General features: G+C 36.6%; 1 protein-coding gene and 1 pseudogene across 5 annotated transcripts in view; one reads left to right on the forward strand and one right to left on the reverse strand.

The window, feature by feature from the left end:
* The window catches only part of EDA (ectodysplasin A), a 421,035-nt gene that overhangs the window by 307,164 nt on the left and 93,099 nt on the right, over nucleotides 1-20,772 (forward strand). The gene's annotated exons all lie outside the window — the stretch shown is intronic.
* LOC100579407 lies at nucleotides 9,449-10,496 on the reverse strand (annotated as a pseudogene). The gene has a single exon (XR_004028760.1). The product of XR_004028760.1 is annotated as a CCR4-NOT transcription complex subunit 7 pseudogene (transcript).

Here is a 20,772-nt window from a genome sequence, read left to right on the forward strand (position 1 = left end):
CTCCTGGATTATATCCTGAAGTGTGTTTTCCAGCTTTTTGATTGCCTTTTAACACTAATTTAGGTCCTTCCTCTCTGAGTATACCTGGTGCTACCATGTTGTCCCATCTCTCCCCAAGCTGCAAACTTGTCTTTCTCCCTTTGTTTCCAATTCCATCTTACCCATTCTATATGCCATTACTTCAGGGTCACACTAGGTAAAAAACAATAATAGTAATTGTCTAAATCAATTTTATTTTAAATGTTAGTGGGGAAGAATACAACTAACATTAATTGAACATCTACAATGCACCAAGCACTTTTATACATGTTCTCATTTAATTCTCACAACAATCCCGTGGTGATTGTTATTTCTGTTGTATAGATGCCATTAATTTAGAGGTAAGTGGCATGCTTTAATCCTTTTGTACATACTATTTCCTCTGTCTAGGATACCCCTTCAGTTCCATCTCTATCTAGCAAACTACCAAACCTTCAAAAGCCACTTCAGATGTCATCTCCCTAGCTGGTGGTCTCAGCACTGCCCATGTCAATTCTGAAAAGACTCTCCAAGTAATTCTGATACTGGCCCCTGGTTAAGAGTCATCATATGAAACAATACTGTGTAGAGAGCAAGAGCCACATCTTACTGACATTTGTATTCCTGTTGCATTGCAGAGTCTATTTTGCATTCCACAGTAGTGTTTTGGTCAGTGTTTATTGAAGGAATTATTTGAGGTTTATGGAAATGCCCATGTTATGTTGTATGTTACTGTGGGTGGGTGGATTTTGAAAAATTCAAGTAAATTTATTCAGATAAATGCTACATCTCTGGGGAGCAGTAGAAGTGAAAGGTGGTGATAACTATGAATGAAACCCATATAAACACAGAGGCAACAATTTTTAGAAAGAAGATAATGCTTATCATATTTTTATTCTTTCTGGAAACAAACTACTTTTCTCATAATGCAAACTAAAAAAAGTAAAATTTGATAAAGTCTGTTTGGCTGGTACAAATACATAGCACATAATTGTAAACCAGGGATATTTCCTTGGGAAATGGATTGCCATCAGAAAAAGAGACTGCATGAAATGTTTAACATTTATTAAAGTGGCATAGGTTAAATTGTTAAATAGCTGAAAAACACTGAAGTAGGAACTCATAGAAAAGTTTGGGTAGCCTACTATCCTTTATAAAAAGCAGGATCTTTGTTGATTCAAAATACTTTGGTTGCCTTGGGCTCTATGGTATTGAATGTTGCTAAAAATAAATGCGCCACCAACTTACACTTAGAAATTTCTTCTTTCTATAAAAGTTTACATTGTGTTGTAATTTGACCTTTATTGGCAAGAAATAATGTAAAACATTTCTAATCAATTCTAATCAATTCTCAAGCATGATATGGCAGCACTTTCCACACAACTAGGTACCAGCTGATAAGAGATGAGATCTCCGATTACTATTTCAGCAGTTACCATTAGTACAAGTAAAAATGAATATTGTGACTGGCAAGTGCTCAAGGATTTTAGTACTAACATAATTATTTATTGCTTAGAACTTGGCTCTGCATGGTCCAAGTTCAACGTCAATTTAAGACCCCAGCATGATACTGTACAGCTGACTTCATTTGCCAAAGAAATTTGAAAACTTTTTTAAAGCTATTAAAAGCATTCTTGCTGTTTTTTGGCAGTGCTAGGTAGAACTTGGCTCATCATGGAGCTGGGATAATCACAGAGTGAGCGAATGATAATTTAGGTCCTTAGGCAAACATACAAGCTTTGAAGCCAGGGTATTTCTAATTGCATGCCTAGTGCCTGATTGACATGATTCTGAGGTTAAACAACTACCCCGAGAAGCTACTCCTAGTTGCCGATTGTTTACCAGTGACCTTCCACTCCTACACATAGAATTGTGTTTCACCTACTGACAGTGGTCTGCCAAAGTCCAGGATGAATCTTCCTGGAGTGTAGATTCTGCTCGGGGTTAACAGAAAACATTTCACTTCATTCTATTTGTGTGTGTGTGTGTGTGTGTGTGTGTGTGTGTGTGTGATGTATAATGCAAAATTCTTCTAAAATGGGAGACTTCAAAGAAATGTTAGGACTTAAGCCTGTCCCTCCCACTCCTGCCATGGGGAGACGGCATTTGGAAGTGTGGAGAATCTTAAAAACACTGCTCTAAGTTATGGCCACTTTTCTGGAATGCTCTTATCTCTCACCTCTGCCCAGAAGTATCCTGCTTATTTTTCAAAAGTCATTGTCCCCATCTTCTGTACCCCAAGCAGAGTTAACACTTCTCTGTGGCTCCGTAGACTTTCCTTTATGAACCTCATATGGCATTCATCCCATTGGTGTGATTACCTGTTTGTCTTCTCACTAGGTAGATGGTGAGTCTCAGAAGAACAAGGTCTTTATATCCTCAGTGCCTTGCACTGTATTTGACTAGAGCAAGTAACTAGCAAACAGTGAATAGTGAATAGGTAGATGGATAAATGGATGATAGAACAGACAGGAAAATGTCCATTGATATGTCCACCCACGTGAATAAGATTCTGAGCTCCTCTCCTAATATTCTAGTTTAGGCCTCTGAATATAGAAATGGGTGTTCACTGGGCTGTTTTCAACTTGCATATCAGTTATACCCTTACTTTTAATGGGGAAATATCAATGTAATTCATTCTATTAAGGCTCAGGAAGAAAAATCATATGATCATATCAATTAATGCAAACAAAGTATTTAACAAAATCCAATACCAATTCATGATTTAAAAAAAAAAAAAAGAAACTCCCAACCAACTAGGAGTAGAGGGGAACATCCACAAATTGATAAAGGACATCTACAAAAGTTCTACAGGTAACATCATACTTTATAGTGAAAGACTAAATGCTTTTCTTCTAAAATCAGGAACAAGATTAAGATGTCTGCTCTCAACATTTCTAGTCAACATTGTGCTGGAGGTTCTAGCCGGTGAAATAAGGAAGCAATAAATAAGAGGCAACCAATTTAGAAAGGAAATAAAACTGTCTTTATACACGGATGACATGATTATCTTTGTAAAAAGTTGTAAGAAATACACAAAACAACTACCAGAACTAGTAAGTGAATACAGCAAGTTCACAGGATACAGGGTCATTATTAAAAATCAATTCTATTCCTATATACTAGGAATAAACAATCAGAAATTGAAAATTTTAAGAATACCATTCTTAATAGCATCAAAAATATGAAATATTAAGATGTCAGTTTTCCCAAAATTGATTCAATGCAATTTAAATTTTTTATAGGAACTGATAAGCTGATCTGAAAATTTATGTGGAAAGTCTGAGTACCTAGAATATCCTAAACAACTATGAAAAAAGAGCAAAGTTGGAGGACCTATGCTACCTGATTTCAAGGCTTATTAGAAAGCTATAGTACATAGTGTTTTTAATATAGACAGTAGATCTAGTTGCAGAATAGTGAGCCAAGAAATAAACCCACACATATATGGTCAAATGATCTGCAACAAAAGTGTGAAGCAATTCAATGGAAAAATTATATTAAAAAGACAAAATACAGCATGGAAGAAAATATGTGCAAATCACATATCTGATAAAGAACTGTTATCAAGAATATATAATGATCTTTTAAAAATTCAATAATAAAAAACACACAACTCAATACTTTTAAATGGAAGAAAGAGAGTCAGGGACAATGGTGGATATCGGTAATCCCAACTACTTGGAGGCTGAGGTAACAGGATCACTTGAGCCCATTTTGAAACCAGCCTGGGCAGCATAGCCAGATCTTGTCTCTAAAAACAAACAAAAAGTTTAAATGGGTGAAGTATTTGAAAAGACAATTCACTAAAGAAGATATATGAAAAGATCCTCAACATCATTAGCCATCAGAGAAATGCAAATTAAAGCCATAATGAGAGACTACTACATACCTATTAGAATGATTAAACTTAAAAAGACTGACCATACCAAGTTTTGATGAGGATATGAGAACCTGAAACTCTCATACACACTGCTGGTGGGAATGTAAAATGGTACATCCACTTTAGGAAATAGTTTGGCAGTTTCTTGTAACATGTACTTACCACATAGTATATGTTACCCAACAGTTCTACTCCAAGGTATTTCCTAAGAGAAATAAAAGCGTATGTCCACAGAAAGACTTGCACACCAATATCCGTAACAGTTTTATTTGTAGTAAGTAAAAACTGGAAACAAATCATTTTGTCCCTCAACAGATAATGGATAAACAAACTCTGTTACATCCATGCAACAGAATACTACTTATCAATAAAAAGGAATGAACTGATACATATTATAACATGTTAAAATCTCAAACTAATTATGCAGAGAGAAAGAAGCCAGACAAAGTATCTTGTATGATGCTATTTATATAAAATTCTAGAAAATGAAAACTGATCTATAGTGGCAAAAAGCAGATCAGTCGTTACCTGGAAATGCAGAGGGCATCAGAGACTGGGCTGAGTGGGAAGGGATTACAAAGGAGCATGAGGAAACTTTTGGGGGTGATGGATTTCCTTGTTATTTTGATTGTGATGATGGTTTCACAGGTGTACATAGATGGACATACATATGTAAAAACTTAAATATGTACAGTTTGTTATATGTCTATAAAGCCATAAAAATGATCTCTGTGGCTGAAAATGAAGCTGGTTATAACTTAATCTGGAGTTTGTGTCAAGTATCAGTGGGTTATAAGAGAAAGGATATAGTCTTTGAGGCTGGGGTTAAGGGAAAGAGGCAGGTTAAATAATAGAGACGGGCTATTCTTCAGTTGCCTTCTTGCCAGAACACTTTTACAGGTAAAGGTTCTGAGAGACAGATTTAAATTTAGTAATGGCAAAGGAAGATTTCTCTTCCAAGGTTACTAATTGGTTTTTAAATTGCCATATGATTATTTTTATATCTTATGAGTAGTACATGCACATAGTTTTTAAAAATATGAACGAAGTACCTAAAAGTTTATAATGCAGGCAGTGTTTCACTGTTCCAACCCTCCAAATCCTAATCCTCTGAGATTACCTTTCACTCTATTAACTGTTTCTGTTTAGTTCTTCTATTGACTGCTTCCATATATACTGCTATTTCTTAATTCATCTATTTTAGGCTTTATTAACTTTGTAATTTAATAAATGAGGCTATAACTCACTTTTACTATCTCTTGCCCCAATTTGGTTATCATGCTTTTTAGTTCCTCTTTTTTTTTTTTTTTGAGGAATATACTTAGATCTTTATTTCTTGTTTCATAAACTATAGACAGTATCTCTTAGTTCTTTGTAAAAACTAAGAGTTTGTAAAAAGAGGCCATCAGTTCCCTTTATCTCTCTCCCCTACCTACCAATTCTAGTCATTTGTACTTTTACTTTTTACATTGCCAAGAGTGGTAATGTTTATGTTTTGCTCTACATTTATAATTAACTATCTCTATAATTAAATATCCTGTGATTTTATATACTGGTTATTTCCAGAAGTTGAAAATCAATATACAGTGTTTATACTATTGTTAATTATTTAAAATTTTTCTCTCTTCTGTCAAGTGTTGATAGTATTACATTTCTTAAATTGTAAAACTTGTTTTTTTCTGGATTTTCTAATTACCTTTATTTTTTCTTGCATTGTCTGCTACATTCATAAGTTTCTCTAATTTCTTAAAGATGGATAGGCCTGGCGTGGTGGCTCACACCTATAATCCCAGCACTTTGGGAGGCCGAGGTGGGCAGATCATGAGGTCAGGAGTTCGAGACCAGCCTGGCCAACATAGTGAAACACCATCTCTACTAAAAATACACAAAATTAGCTGGGCGTGGTGGCGCCTGTAATCCCAGATACTCAGGAGGCTGAGGCAGGAGAATTGCTTGAACCCAGGAGGCAGAGGTTGCAGTGAGCTGAGATCGTACCACTGCACTCCAGCCCAGCCGACAGTGCAAGAGTCCATCTCAAAAAAAAAAAAAAAAAGATGGATAAAATGGTGAATCCTTTTCCCTGTCTTTTTCTTGATGCCTCTCTCTTGGAGCCCCCCCTTCCTTCCATTCAGACTAAGTGTTCCTTAGGCCTCTACTGTACGGCTGGGACTTACTTTTATTAGTCTTTGCAATATTAAAATGTCATGTTTTTGTTATCAGACTCAATTGATAGTTGGTTAGGACAAAATTATAGGTTTGAAATAATTTTCTGTCAGAATTTCGAAGGCATTCCTCCATTGTTCTCTCTAAGAGCCAGCGTTGCTGATGAGATGACCAAGCCATTCCAACTCTTGTTCCCTTAACTATTAATGTTTTTCCTCTCTGGGAGCTTTTAGGATCTTTTATGTATCTTTGCTGTTCTGAAATTTCATAATGTGTGTAGGGGTTGAGCAAAATGGTTTAGTACCCCAGATATAAGGCCTTCAACTCAATAAGCCCCAACTATGTAAATAGAGCCATTATACTGGGGGACCTCTAAATTCCAGATAGTAGAGGTCTTTGTTTTACAGCATTAATGCCCACATTAGTTACCTCAATTCTTCTTAGACAATTTATTCAATCTCTTTAGAGAAGAACCTTCTGATTTTTTTCTTTGCCTTGGGAATCAATGCCTGAATACTAGCAGTTCTATATGCAGTGGAGGAAAATGATTAATATATGGATTTTCAATGAATTTCTCATATTTCATTTTCACCCTCTGCCTTACTTGACATTTCCAATTTTCAAATTTTTCTGTGATCCTACAGGGCAGACCAACATCCTCCCAACCTGTAAGCCCCCTCTGTCATTTTATCTGCCAATCTTTATTAGCCAGCATCCTATTCAATATCTGTCTATCAGAAATGGTTTGGGATCTCTTTTCTGCTGACTCCCTCTACTATTGTCTTCATTATATCTTTTTTATTGTTTAATGTCATTTTTAAATTTTTTTGTTTTTAATTTTTGTGAGTACATAGTAGGTATATATATATTTATGGGGTACACGAGACATTTTGATACAGGCACACAATGCGTAATAATCACATCAAGGTAAATGCAGTAACCATCTCTTCAAGCATTTATCCTTTCTTTGTATTGCAAACAATCCAATTATACTCTTAGTTTTTTAAAATGTACAATATTTTAAAACGTACAATATTAAAATGTACAATAAATGATTGTTGACTATGGTCACCTTGTTATGCTATCAAATACTAGATCTTATTCATTCTATCTAACTATATTTTTTACCCTTTAATAATCCCCACTCCCCCACCCATTACTACCCTTCCCAGCCTCTGATAACCATCATTCTACTCTACATCCCCATGAGTTCAATTGTCTTAATTGTTTAGCTCCCACAAATGTGTGAGAATATATGAAGTTTGTCTTTCTGTGTCTGACTTCTTTCAATTAACATCACGACCTCCATTTCCCTCCATGTTGTTGCAAATGACAGTATCTCATTCTTTTTATGGATAAATAGTACTGCATTGTGTATGTGTACCATATCTTCTTTATCCATTCATCTGTTGATAGATACTTAGGTTGCTTCCAAATCTTGGCTATTGTGAATAGTGGCACAATAAACATGGGAGTGCAGATATCTCTTTGATATACTGATATCCTTTCTTTTGGGTATATACCTAGCAGTAGGATTGCTGGATCATATATGGTAGTTCTATTTTTAGTTTTTTGAGGAACCTCCAAACTGTTCTCCACAGTGATTGTAATAATTTACATTCCCACCAACAGTGTACAAGGGTTCCCTGTTCTCCACATCCTCATCAGCATTTGTTATTGCCCGTCTTTTTTTTTTATAGAAAACATTTTTGAAGCCTTTATTTACAAAAGCTTTAAAAACAAATAATACACTCTGTTTTGCAAATAATGTTTTGTTTAAAAAAGACCGCCCAGTTACAGCACTGTAATATCATGAATAAAGAATGTACAAGGGAGACAAACCAATGTGACTAACATTTGGAGATTTGCTAATATTATTGATTGAAGTATAGGTAATACACATTATAACTTGTAGTCCATCATTTCAGGGTAGAGTTAATGATTACCAAAAAGTCTTCTTATATCCTACACATACTCTGGTCTGGTCACATATTCTGCATGGCTAAATATTTCACAGTCTCTTTTGTCAGTATATGTAAAATAGATTGCAAAGATATACACAAAAAAAAAACAAGTATTACACTCCTCAGGTAATTTTATTAGCTCTCTCTATATACATATATATGAGAATATATATATTCTCATATATTCTCAAGCATCAAAATGTTATACTTGATTGAAGATTTGTTTCAGAAAATATTTTATCCTTTATGTACTCATATATATATGAGTACATTATATATATATTATATATATACATTTATATATGGATTTTGTTGTTTTGTACCAAATGTCTCCATTATTTACCTTTGTAGCAACTAGGAAAGCACAATTTTTTACTTCTAATGTAATTTGGTACAAAATATACCTAAAGACTTGCTATTTTTGGATTTAAAAAAAATCAATTTGTATAACCAACGAATCAAGAGCATCATAAGTATGGCTACAAAATTAAAAAAAAAAAACAAGGGTAAACAGTGATGGAATAAAAATAAGCAGATCAAGGGAAGTGTGCTATCATAAAGTAACTGTAGCTTCAACATCTTGAGTACCAGTTTCCTGGCAGATACTAAATATTCAATCAGAAGGGATTTTTCCTGAAGGGTGTAAGACTGGTTTGAAAAGTCTTCAGTCACAGAGCAGCCTACACATGCCAGTTAGAAACTGAGAGACACTAGATGTGCTTGGAAGATTAAACACTACGTACAGAAACAGCAGTTACTAAGCTCCTCAGTAGTTTCTTGTCTTTTTTTTAGTTTCACTGAATTGACAGTTTGCACAATGAATGTGCTACATTCTGTGGGTCAAAACCGAGTAAATGCTGTGTAAAGTTGGCAGATGGTCATTTTTCCAGCTAAGATCAAGTAAAAAAAAATTTCTGATAAAACAGAGGTTTTGAGTTAGAATCACTCTCCAAAGTACAAAATTGATGGTCCACAATCTCAAATAGCTAAAACTCCTGCAGAATGGAAGGGAGAGACATGAAACAGAGAAATAAATTACAGTCAGTGCTAGTTAATTTAGGAAAAGGGAAAAATAAACCAAACTCCCAAGTAGGTAAAGTTTATCAAAATATTCAATGATGTAGCTTTCTCCACTCTGTCACACACGCTTGCTAACAAGTATATTAAATTAAGGCCAAATTTAACCTGAATGTGTTTTTTTGTTGTTGTTGTTTTTTTTGTGTGTGTGTGTGTTTTTTTTTTTTTTTTGATCTGAGATAGGAACGATCATACTTAGTACTGAAAGGCAGACAATAAAATGGGCCATGAAAGGGTGGGGGAAGGTACTGTCTATTGTTCAAGGGATTCAACCAGTGATGAAACCTATATACAAGCGTGTGTGTAGCTCAAAATAAAATAAAAATAAAAGGACTATTTCATGTCATGACTGCTTGTTGGCTTCTTCTTCATATGATTCCCTGTGCCATTCTGTACATAGGATGAACCAGAACCAAAGCCATACAAATGACCACAATATTTGGCATCGTCAGTATGATCTTCAAAGAACATTCCTCTCATTTTGAAAAAGGCCATTCCTGTGAGCAATGAATTAGATCCTGCCTGATGTGGTGGTCCTATCTATGCCAGCTCTAACTGTTCTGCCACCTCCTGTAATCCAACTTTGAGATTTTTGCAGCTCTTCATGAGGTACTTCACATCATAAATGACAGGTAAAAACAATCGAAGGATCTCAAAGAAGTCAAGTTCTTCTTCAGGCAAGTTAGAGTTGGTCAGGATTTTGATTAAATAGCCAAAGTTGTAACTGCTATGAAATGACAACCATTTGACCCCTTCACAGAGGACCACTCCTGAAGTCATAAGAAGTTCTGCAAAATACTGGGTCTCAATTCCTTCCTCATCATGTTTTTTAAACTGGATACCAGATGTCGTTAGTAGCTCTATAGAGTCCTGGGCATACATGTCCTCTGTCAAATTAAATTTAAAATTAAACTGCCAAGTTGAAGTTCCTGGAGGGTATTCTCCTTGCTCATTTATAAACGTCAGTCCTAGCTGAATTATCTTTAACAAGTCTACATTACACTGCAATAGTTGGTATTGATAGTCAGCATTGCTCCTGAATTCTCCAATGGGTCTTGCAACCACACCTGGAAACTCGGTGTCCATAGCAACGTAATTATATTTTCGGATAACTTGACGAATTTTCTTCGTCTCTTCATCCATGTTGCAAGCCCAAACTTCACAAATTCTTTGGCTATGATGTACAGTTGCTGCTGGCATAGTGAGGGCACAAGGGAGTCTAGATGCCAAGCATCAAAATGTTATACTTGATTGAAGATTTGTTTCAGAGAATATTTTATCCTTTATTTATGTACTTGTGTCACTGAGCTCTTGCTCCTCCTCCTCCCCCTGGCCATAGAGACAGCACCCGGCAGCGGTGGCAGTGGCAGGTGCCCCATAGACACCTCTCGCCCAGCAAGGGGGAAAGAGGAGCAGGAGCTGCGCCACACTGTGCTGCGCCGTCGCTTTTCGCACCACCTGTCTTTTGAAAAAAGTTAAAATGGATAAAGGCCATTTTCACTGGGGTGAGATGATATCTCATTGTAGTTTTGATTTGCATTTCTCTGGTGATTGATGATGTTGAGTACCTTTTAATATGCTTCTTTGCCATTTGTATGTCTTCTTTTGAGAAATGTCTATTCAGATCTTTTGCTCATTTTAAAATCGAATTATTAGATTTTTTTTCCTATAGAGTGGTTTGAGCTACTTATATGTTCTGGTTATTAATCTCTGTCAGATGAGTACTTTGCAAATATTTTCTCCCATTCTGTGGATTATCTCTTAACTTTGTGGATTGTTTCCTTTGCTATATAGAAGTTTTTAATTTGATATGCTCCCATTTGTCCATTTTTACTTTGGTTGCCTGTGCTTGTGGGATATTAAATTTTTGCCCAGTCCAATTTCCTGGAGTTCCCTCAATTTTTTTCTATTAGTGTCATAGTTTGAGGTCCTAGATTTAAGTCTTTAATCCATTTTAATTTTATCTTTGTTTACAGTGAGAGATAGGAGTCTAGTTTCATTCTTTTGCAAATGGATATCCAGTTTTCCCAGCACCATTTACTGAAGAGACTGTCTTTTCCGAATGTATGTTCTTGGAACCTTTGTCAAACATGAGTTCACTGTAGATATATGGATTTATTCCAGGGTTCTGTATTCTGTTCCATAGTCTATGTGTCTCTTTTAATGCTAGTACCATGCTGTTTGGGTTGCTCTAGCTCTGTATTACAATTTGAAGCCAGGTGATGTGATTCTTCCAGTTTTGTTCTTTTTGCTCAGGATAGCTTTGGCTATTCTGGGTCTTTTCTGGTTCCATATACATTTTAGAATTTTTTTATTTCCATGAAGAATGTCATTGATATTTTGATAGGGATTGCATAGAATCAGTAGATAGCTTGGGGTACTATGAATATTTAACAATATTGATTTTTCTAATCCATGAACATGGACTATCTTTTCCATTTTTTGTGTGTCCTCTTCAATTTCTTATGTCAATGTTTTATAGTTTTCAGTGTAGAGATATTTCACTTCTTTGGTTAAGTTTATTCCTAGGTATCTTATTTTATTTGTGGCTATTGTAAATGGGATTACTTTCTTAATTTCTTTTACAGATTGCTGCTGACATATAGCAATGCTGTGTTGATTTTTTTTTTTATCCTGCAACGTTACTGAACTTGTTTATCAGTTCTAATTGTTTTTTTGGTGGAGTCTTTAGTTTTTTCCATATATAAGATCATTTCATCTGCAAATAAAGATAATTCAACTTTGTCCTTTCCAATTTGGATGCCCTTTATATCTTTCTCTCATCCAATTGTTCTAGCCAGGACTTCCAGTACTGTCTTGAATAACAGTGGTGAAAGTGGGCATCTTTATCTTATTCCAGATCTTGGAGGAAAGGCTTCCAGTTTTTCCCTATTGAGTATGATACTAACTGTGGGTCTGTTATATATGGCTTTTATTGTATTGAGGTATGTTCCTTCTATACCCAGTTTGTTGAGGGTTTTTATCATGGACAGATGTTGAATTTTGTCAAACTCTTTTTTCAGCATCAGTTGAAATGATCATATCATTTTTGTCCTTCATTCTGTTGATATGATGTATCACATTGATTGACTTGCATATGTTGAACCATCCTTGCATTCCTGGGATAAATCCCACTTGTCACAGTGAGTGATCTTTTTAATGCATCGTTGAATTCAGTTTGCTAGTATTTTGTTGAGGATTTTTGTATCAATGTTGATCAGGGATATTGGCTTGTAGTTTTCTTTTTTTGATGTGTTTTTGTCTGGTTTTGGTATCAGGGTAATATTGGCCTTATAGAATGAGTTTGGAAGTACTCCCTCATTCTCTATTTTTTGGAATAGTTTGAGTAGGATTGATATTAGTTGTTTTTTAAATGTTTGATAAAATTCAGCAGTGAAGCAATTGGGTCCCAGGCTTTTCTTTGCTGAGAGATGTTTTATTACAACTTCAATCTCATTATTTGTTATTAGTCTGTTCAGGTGATGGATTTCATCATGGTTCAATCTTGGTAGGTTCTATGTGTCTAGGAATTTACCCATTTCTTCTAGATTTTTCAATTTATTGGCATACAGTTGCTCATAATAGCCTATAATGATCTTTTGTATTTCTTCAGTGTCAGTTATTAATGTCTCCTTTTTCATCTCTAATTTTATTACTTTAGGTCTTCTCTCTTTTTTGTAGTTAGTTGGGCTAAAGGTTTGTTAATTTTTTTTATCTTTTGATAAAAAACTTTTCATTTTATTGATCTTTTGTATTTTTATTTCAAATTTTTACTCTGATCATTATTATTTCTTTTCTTCTACTAATTTTGAGTTTGCTTCGCTCTTGCATTTCTGGTTCTTTTTTAACTTTTGTGAGTACATAGTAGGTGTATATATTTGTGAGTTACAGGAGGTATTTTGATACAGGCATGCAGTGCATAATAATCACATCATGATAAATGAGGTATCTATTTCCTCAAACATTTATCCTTTGTGTTACAAACAATACAATTATACTATTTTAGTTAGTTTTCAATGTACAATTAAATGCAATTCTAGTTCTTTAAGATACATCATTAGGTTGTTCATTTGAAATTTTTCTAGTTTTTTATTGTAGGTGCTTATTGTTATAAACTCTCCTCTTAGTACTGCTTTCACTGTATCCCATAGGTTTTTGTATGTTGCGTTTCCATTTTCATTTGCTTCAAGAAATTTTTTAATTTCCTTCTTAATTTCTTCATTGGCCCACTGGTCATTCAGGAGTATATTGTTTAATTTCCTTGTGTTTGTATAATTTCCAAAATTCCTCATTATTGATTTCTAGTTTTATTCCATCGTGGCCAGGGAAGATACTTGATGTTATTTCAAGTTTTTGAATGTTTTAAGACTTCTCTTGTGGCCTAACATATGGTCTATCCTTGAGAATGATCCATGAGCTGAGAAGAAGATTATGTACTTTGCAACCCTTGGATGAAATGTTATGTGAATATCCATTAGGTCCATTTGGTCTATAGTGCAGATTAAGTCTGATGTTTCTTTGTTGATTTTCTGTCTGGATGATATATCCAATGTTGAAAGTGAAGTGTTGAAGTCTCCAGCTATTATTGTGTTGGGGTCCATCTCTCTCTTTAGCTCTAATAATATTTGTTTTATATATCTGGGTCTTCCAGTGTTGGGTGCATATATATATTTAAAATTTTTATATCCTCTTATTGAATTGACCCCTTTATCATTATATAATGACCTTCTTTGTCTCTTTTATAGCTTTTGTCTTGAAATATATTTTGTCAGATATAAGTATAGCTATTCCTGCTAATTTTTTTGTTTCCATTAGCATGGAATATCTTTTCCCATCCCTTTATTTTCAGTCTATGTGTGTCTTTATACATGAAGTGCATTTCTTGTAGGCAACAGATCATTGGGTCTTGATTTTTTATCCACTTAGCCACTCTATGTTTTTTGATTGAAGAGTTTAGTCCATTTACCCTCAATGTTATTATTGATAAGTAAAGATTTACTCCTGCCATTTTATTACTTGTTTTATATTTTTGTGGTCTTCTCTTCCTTCTTTCCTTTCTTGCTGTCTTCCTTCTAGTGAAGGTGATTTTCTCTGATGGTATGATTTAATTTCTTGATTTTGAATTTTTGTGTATCTGTTGTATTTTTTTATTTAAGGTTACCACTATGCTTGCAAATAATATCTTATAACCATTTATTTTAAACTGATGACAACTTAACAGTGATTACATATACAAACAAACAAGCAAAGAGAAAACTAATAGGAACTCTACACTTTAACTTCATCCCCCCACTTTAAAACCTTCTTTTCTATTTATATCTTATTATATTGTCTATGTCTTGAAAAGTTGTTGTAGTTATTATTTTTTATTGGTTCTTCATTTAGTCTTTCTACTTAGGGTAAGAGTCATTTACACACCAGAGTTACAATGTTATAATATTCTGTGTTTTCCTGTGTACTTACTATTACCAGTGAGTTTCGTATGTGCAGGTGATTATTTATTACTTATTAATGTTCTTTTCTTTCTGATTGAAGTACTCCCTTTAGCATTTTTTGTAGGACAGGCCTGGTGTTGAAATCCCTCAGCTTTTGTTTGTCTGGGAAAGTCTTTATTTCCCCTTCATGTTTGAAGGATATTTTCACTGAATATACTATTCTAGGGTAAAAGGTTTTTTTTTTCTCCTTGAGCACTTTAAATATGTCATGCCACTCTCTTCTGGCCTATAGGGTTTCCACTGAGAAGTCTGCTGCCAGATGTATAGAGCTCCATTGTTATGTTATTTGTTTCTTTTCTCTTGCTGCTTTCAGGATCCTTTCTTTATCCTTCACCTTTGGGAGTTTGATAATTAAATGCTATGAGGTAGTCTTTTTTGGGTTAAATCTACTTGATATTCTATAACCTTCTTATACTTGAATATGCACACCTTTCTCCAGGTTTGGGATGTTCTCTATTATCTCTTTGAAGAAAGTTTCTGCCCTGATCTCTCTCTATCTCTTCTTTAAGGCAAATAACTCTTGTATTTGCCCTTTTGAGGCTATTTTCTAGATCTCATAGGCATGCTTCATTTTTTTGTGTTCTTTTTTCTTTTGTCTCCTCTGACTGTGTATTTTCAAATAGCCTGTCTTCAGGCTTACTAATTTTTGCTTCTGCTTGATCAATTCTGCTAGTAAGAGACTCTGATGCATTCTTCAGTATGCCAATTGCATTTTTCAGCTCCAGAATTTCTTCTTTATTCTTTTGTTTCAGTCTCTTTGTTAAATTTATCTGATAGGATTCTGAATTTCTTCTCTGTGTTAGCTTGGATTTCATTGAGCTTCCTCAAAACAGCTATGTTGAATTCTCTGAGAAGTCACGTATCTCATTTTCTCCAGGATTGGTCACCAATGCCTTATTTAGTTCATTTGGTAAAGTCTTGATGCTTGTGGATATTCATCGATGTCTGGGCATTGAACAGTTAGGTATTGACTAGTCTCCACAATCTAGGTTTATTTGAACCCATCCTTCTTTGGAGGGCTTTCCAGGCATTTGAAGGGACTTGAGTGTTGTGATCTAAGTCTTTGTTCACTGCAGCTTTAGGGCCATGCCAAGCCCAATAATGCTGTGGCTCTTGCAGACTCAGAGAGGTACCACCTGGTGGTCATGGGTAAGATCTGGGAGAATTCCCTGAATTGCCATACAGAGACTCTTGCTCTCTTCCCTTACTTTCCCCCAAACAGAGTCTCTGTCTCTATGCTGAGCTGTCTGAGGCTAGGAAAGGGCTGACACAAGCACCAATGTGGCCACCACTACCTGGACTGTGCTGGGTCAGACCCAAAGCCAAGATAGCACTGAGTCTCACCCCAGGCCTGTGGTAACCACTGCCTGGCTACTGCCTATGTTCACTCAAGGCCCAAGGGCTCTACAATCAACAGGTGGCAAATCTAGCCAAGTGTATGATATTCCCTTCAGGGTGGCAAGTCTCCCTGGCCCCAGACAGGTCGAACGATGCCATCCAGGAGCCAGGACATGGAGTCAAGAAGCATAGGAACCTACTTGGTGCTCTATTCTACTGTGGCTGAGCTGACACCCAAAGTGCAAGACAAAGTCCTTCCCACTCTTCCTTCCCCTTTCCTCAATAAGAAGAGTCTCTCCCTGTGGCTACCACTGCCTCAGGCCCATGGCGAGTACTGCCTGGCTATTGCCAATGTTCACTCAAGGCCCAAGGGTCTTTAGTCAGCTTGTGGTGAATGCTGCCAGGCCTGGGACTCTTCCTTCAGGGCAGTGGGCTCCCCTCTGGCCAAGGACAGGTCCAGAAATGCCATCCAAGAGCCAAGGCCTAGAATTTGGGACCCCAAGAGCCCACGTGGTGCTCTACCCCACTGTGGCTGAGCTAGGACCTAAGCTGTAAAACAAAGTCCCTTTTACTCTTCCCTCTCCTTTTGTCAAGCAAGAGGATTCTCTCATAGCCACCACAGTTGGGAATGTACTGGGCCACACCTGAGGCCAGCACAGCTGAATCTCACACAAGGCCTGTGGTGAGTACTGCCTGGCTACCACTGCTGGTTTTTCAGGGGCCAAAGGCTCTTCAGTCAGCAGGTGATGGATTCTGTCAGGACTGGATCCTTCCCTTCAAGGCAGCAGGTTCCCTTCTGACCCAGGGTGTGTTTAGAAATGTCATCCAGGAGCCAGGGCCTGGAATGGGAGCCTTAGGACTCTGCCTGGTACCCTATTCTACTATGGCTAAGCTGGTATCCAAGTTGCAAGACACAGTCCTCTTTATTCTCCCCTCACCTCTCCTCAAGAAGAGGGAAGGAATCTCTCCTGGAGCTGTGAGCTGCACTGCTTTTGGTTGAGGGAGGGGTGACGCAAGCACTCCCTTGGCCACCCCAGCTGATATATCACTAGATTGCATGCATTCCAAGCCACTGTCTCCAAACCCAGCACAGCACCAGGACTTACCCAGGAATTGCTGTCCTTATGGCCTAGACTGCCTTTAAAGTTTATTTAGAACCCCAAAGCACTTTAGCCTACAGTATTAGGGCTTGCGAGAACTCAGGTTCCAACCACGGGGATGGACAGTTCTCCTCTCGCTAGCACTGGTCTAATGCTCCTTCCGTGGTTGCCAGCTGAGTTCTGCCCCAGGTTGCTTTCCGCTGTGACAGGGCAGCACTGAGTTTCAATGCAAAGTCATGATCACTGTGCTCTCCCTCCCCAAAGTGCAGATTCTCTTTGTGCCACATGGCCACTGTTGGGGGATGGGTGAGAGGAGGCATAGGTGTCTTAAGACTGTCTTTCCTACCCTCTTCACTGCCTCTTTCTTTAATGTGATGTTAAAACTAGGTACTATGATCACTCATCTGATTTTTGGTTCTTATTAAGGTGCTTTTTTATATGGATATTTGTTCAATTTGATGTTCCTGCAAGGGGGTGGGGTGATCACTGAAGGCTTTCATTTGGCCATTTTGCTCCACCTCCTCCACCTCTGTTTGTTTAATGTCATTTTAATGGGATCTTGGGAGAGAGAGGAGCTAAAACTGTTTGGTTAGTTACCTTGATGCAGATGACTATATACTTGTTAAATTTTAAAGTTTATGGAGTTTCTGTGAATTTTTTGGAAAATATTTGTAATTAGGAGCAATTAGGTATGAACTGGACAAACCTACGTTGTTTATCCATTTATAGAAATCAGAGGATTCATTAGAGTTAAAGCTCTGTGAAAAAGATTAGTATAAAGCATTGAAATCTAATTCTCCATTGCTCCATGGAAAGATATCTTTAGTCCCTAATACTAACAATCAAACAATGGATATGTATAAAATTGACTCTAATGAATAGGGTATTTTGCCATATTTCATCTCATTTGTTTATATTTTATCCTAATTTCTTTTTGAGTGGATCGCTCCATTGAGATACTATACAAAATATTCATGAGACAACACTCAGCATACTTTCTTTACTCACTTTCATGGTCACAAGCAAGAGACAGGAATTTTCCTCTAAGAAAATGACATTTCCATAGACATCCTAATGCTGGATTCCAGTCAGTAGCCATATTGAAAAAAATTGGCTTTCAAGACATTTGTCTCTCAGTTTTACAGCCACTGAAATAGTATTGGCCTGCCATTACGTCACATAATGAATTATTTTGTATTTACCTGAAGGCAGGCCCTGGACATACTTGGACACATGAGGCACTAAAATGCCAAGCTAACAGAGAACAGCATTGCAGCTTTGGATTTGTCTAATCTCACCGTGGTCTTGCTGGTCTCGTGTTTTTCTTGCCAGTCCTTTTATGCCCTTGGTGATTCTAGTGTTATAGTCTTTAAAATGCTGAATTTGTGTCCCAGGCCCTTTACTGTTTTTTTATTTATTATGGACTAAATCCTTGCTGATTAACCTGCCTGCCCCTAAGGTACCTGTATCTTAAACTCTTCTTTGAATTCAATCTGTCGTACTTATAGCCTATCCTGCCTGACCTTTTCCTCTGAAGTTATTTACTGATCTCTGAGATTCACTTTCTATACTCACATTCCTGTGAGCCAGTCCTGGATTAATGGTCCACTGGCCACATATCTGTGTTCATATCCTTGTTATCTACCCAAGCCCATGAGTCTATTTGGACCATTGTTTCTAGTCTTTCTTTAATTATCTGAGCCCTAGTTATAACAGTTGAACTCTAGTCTACAATGTATTTCAATATCAATGTAAACTGAGTATCACTCATCTTTCCTTAAAATTTTTCCCACTACTTAATTTTTTTTTATAATACTTGGAACATTTTTGCCTTCTCAGAATCAATAGTCATCTGTTTCTTAATTTGCTTCTTACTTGTATCCTATTCCCCTCCCCCAAGTTCTGACTGTTGCAACTCTGTTTTCACTAACTACCTCACTTTTATCTTTCCTTCATATTTATCTTGAATGTTGTAGTCAGATGCGGCTTAGGGGTAGTTTATGTGGTGTAAGTCTCCATTGGCAGCAGAATGGATTTCGTAGAATGCTATTAATGGTGAAATTTTGGACAAGGAGAAAAAAATCCCAGTTTAAATGTATTGCTCAGGCAATCTCATTTTAGTCATAATGCTACTCTAACCTGTGCTAATCCAGCTTCATAAAGGTAAACTGCAACATCATTATCAAATGTTTAAGAGCCATTTAACAATTCACAATTAAGAGGTTGTGTTTGAGCTAATGTTTTCTGAATCCAGAGCTCATTTAATTTATAAGCTACTCACAAATGATTGCCTTTAGTGATTTCCAGGTACTGTAAGTGGAAGAGTATGTTTTTATGTGCCAAAGCACCTTTCACTTTAGAAGCATGAGGAATTACAAAATAAATAAGCACACACTCCCAAGGGAAGGCAGTGTCGTCCAGTATATATTGTTGCCCTTCCTTTTATTCAAAGATGTCACTACTGATCTCATCCACTCTCATGGGGAGCAAAGACTAAATCTTCAACCAGAAGTCCTTTCTATATGACATACATACAAACCATTTTTTTTTATTTGTGTCTGCAGATGCTACTTGTAGAGCCTGTCACTGTATGTATTTCTGTGTTTGACTTGTGGTCAGCTGAAAGCCTTTGCTCAAAAACTTCAAAAATTCCATATTGTTGCATTCCAAGCTGGTCTCTGCTGCTGTTTTCCCTAGCAGCCCACAGCTATGTTATTTAGAGCTATTCTTTAATACACCTTTAGAGTATTTCTTATGCCACCCCTGCTTGTGGTTATGCCATAAAGCTCACCATACCAAAGATGCTTTGGTTTCCTTCTGCCATTGTATTTCTACACATGTCAGCAAGGAACAGTGATTTAATGCTGATAGACCAGCTGACTTCCAGAATCTCAGTAGTAGTCATCCCCTCTTACCATTTTACATTAAGCATGACTCTGACTCTGACAATAAAACAGTTCACCAAGTAGATGTGGTATCTGCGGTGGATGTAAATTTCAAAGTCATACAAAAGCTGGACCCAACTTATATTTTCCATTGATGAGGATCAGTTCAGTAAGCTTTTAGTTTTTCAGCTCTGTTCTGGATGTTAGGAGTCAAGCTAGACCTAGGAAACAAAAAGTCAGGGCAGGGGTCCATTTTCCCCCTTTGCATTGATAGTTTTATGTTTCTAATAACTCATCTTTCTCCTTGACGTACATCTTAAATAGATTTCACCCTGTCCAGAGGACAAGTCCACACTGGTTCTGGACCCACAAATATACCTGCCATTGAGGAGCTTACTACCTATGGGGGAAGAAAAAATACAATTAAGATATATAAGGCATTATTTGATAAATGTGAGGGGATCTGTTCTGCCCCAAAATGGGATCTAAGAAAAGCCAGAGATTGAACTGGTCTGTAGTACAATTTCACACTGCTGCCATTCCATGGTAATCTTCCCAAGTAAAAATACTTTTTTTATTTTCCTTTCTACTTTGTAGTTACTTGCATTGTTGGGCAGTGATTTTTAAGTCAAACTGCCTAGGAAGCAGAATTCAGTGACTGCTTTTAGCTCTATGTGATGAAAAAATGTTGGTTGTGTTTAGATTCCACATTTAGCCTTACTCCATAATTTCAGTCATCCTCTGACATGTCTACAACAAGACATGGCAATCCCTGGCACTTACATCAGAGATGTCCAAAATGCCAGTTTAATTTGGCATTTGGCCTGATTGCTGCCACCACCACCCCCA

This window comes from Nomascus leucogenys, chromosome X, assembly GCF_006542625.1.
Source record: "Nomascus leucogenys isolate Asia chromosome X, Asia_NLE_v1, whole genome shotgun sequence".
NCBI classification, from domain to species: domain Eukaryota; kingdom Metazoa; phylum Chordata; class Mammalia; order Primates; family Hylobatidae; genus Nomascus; species Nomascus leucogenys.